Source organism: Octodon degus, unplaced genomic scaffold (genome assembly GCF_000260255.1).
Source record: "Octodon degus isolate 3935 unplaced genomic scaffold, OctDeg1.0 scaffold00017, whole genome shotgun sequence".
In the NCBI taxonomy this organism is placed as follows: domain Eukaryota; kingdom Metazoa; phylum Chordata; class Mammalia; order Rodentia; family Octodontidae; genus Octodon; species Octodon degus.
In genome coordinates, this window is record NW_004524593.1 from 1,941,896 (window position 1) to 1,943,936 (window position 2,041).

At 39.4% G+C, this 2,041-nt stretch overlaps 1 non-coding gene across 1 annotated transcript; it reads right to left on the bottom strand.

The window, feature by feature from the left end:
• Positions 1–513: 513 nt before the first annotated feature.
• Positions 514–620, bottom strand: LOC111815517. Its single transcript, XR_002820200.1, has one exon. It is a non-coding gene; the product is annotated as a U6 spliceosomal RNA (small nuclear RNA).
• Positions 621–2,041: the final 1,421 nt, after the last annotated feature.

A 2,041-nucleotide genomic window follows, 5' to 3' on the forward strand; every position in this document is an offset into this window, starting at 1 on the left:
ATATACAACATTGTAGTAGGACAATCCTATGACATTTTTTTTCTGGTCTCTTGTTTTCTTTTATTACTTTTTAAAAAACAAACATTTACTTTAAAGAGAGTATAGCAATAATTGATATGATATGAGAAGAAGTACACAGAAGATCAAAATGACAGGTATTTCAAACATGGTTTTAGTATTACGTATTGATTGCTATCCTCAGTATAGTTGCTTAGTTCACAGATATCAGCATATAGAGTAGGTCAGGGTGAGAGTTCTACCCATTAACTGCTATTTTCAAAAACCTGATGGAGACTCTCAGGCCCATTGCCTTAACCATCTTGTGTATATAAATGTATGGTTTTGCCCCTGCCATATTTCCTAACTTTTCTCCTTTCTCTCTGTTCATTGTTTAATCCTTAAGTTCTTGTTTTCCATTTAGCTGTGTTATACTCTTTTAATTTTTATTTCTTCTTTTGAGTTCTTACACTAGGGATACAATATGATATTTACACATGTGGGTCTGCTTTATTTAAAAATATGGAACGCTTCACGAATTTGAATGTCATCCTTGCACAGGGGCCATGCTAATCTTCTCTGCATCATTCCAATTTTAGTATATGTGCTGCCAAAGTGAGCAGCTTATTCTGGATTGAATGGATCAACATTTTTTCCCTCTAAGACCTCATAAGCAGTATCCTCATCTTCCTAAAATTGAAGTCAATCTTCATTTCTTTTTTATTTAGTAAGTTCTTTTGAAATTACTTTTATTGGTACATTTTAGATATACATAATAATAACATTCATCCTAGGGAATTTATATGTGTGCATGATATATCTTGATTCTTTTCCCCCCTGCCCTCAGCCCTCTTCCCTCTTCATTTACAAAAGTTTTGCTTCCATTTTTCCTCTATTCTTCTTTTCCTTTTCCTTCCTTTCCTTTCCCTCTCCCCCTTCCCTAGATTCCTTCCTACTTCAGCATTTTCCTCCTGTTTCCCAATATCTATCACACATTTTGGTCCTTATTTACCCTTTTAGTTTCTCACACCAGAGAAACCATCAATGGTTGAACATGTGCATCTGATCTATGTCACTGGAGTGTGGTCTCAAGGTGGATCCATTTACCTAGAAATGGCTCAAGATTATCTTTCTTTATGGCCTAGTATTACTCCTTTGTACAAAAAAGCCATGTCTTCTTTATCAGTGCATCAGTTGATGGGCATTTGGGCTGTTTCCAAGATTTAGCTACTACAAACTGTGCTGCTATAAACAGGGGTGTGCGTATATCGTGGTGTGGTGTGATACTTTTAATTCCTTTGAGGAGATACCAAAAAGGAAAATGGCTGGGTCAAATGGAACCTCTACTTTTAGGTGTTTTGTTTGTTTTTCATGTAGCTGGTACAGGGTCTCACCACGCAGCTCAGAATGGTAGTGATCCTCCTGCTTTTCAGCTTCCCCAGCGCTGGGGTTATGGGCATGCACCACCACACCTGCACTTAGTCACCAGCTCAGCATGCCCAGGGGTGGGGCTGGCACTGCACATGGTGCTCGGATCAAACCCTGGCCCCTGTCCTTGCCTAAGCCAGCAAATCAACTGAGCTATCTTGCAAGCCTTAATTTTAGTTTTTTTGAGGAATCTCCACACTGACTTCCACAGTAGAAAATACTTTACATTCAATTTCATGAATCCTAGAAAACAGTATAAATTCTGGATCAAAATAGTTCACCTATTTTTTTTTCTTTTTAAATTTTGGCAAAACAAATCTACAGTGTAATTCAGGCTACATTTTAAATTTTGTTCCAGAATGTGTGGCCTATGGTAACTCCACAGCCACAAGGGTCCAAGGCCTTATTGCATTTCCCCTGACCCTCCACACCCAAGGTTTCCTCGTCTAGGTAAAATCTTTCTCTCCCCAGAAGTGTGGGCTCAGCATTGGGCTGTGTCAGTGAGTGGGTGGCAGGAACCATGGAGGATGGAGTAGTGGCAATGGAAGCTGCTGTAGCTGCAGCCTTAGGACAAATCTTCCCTGCCTCAAGGATGAGCTCAAGGTAGATGGCCCAC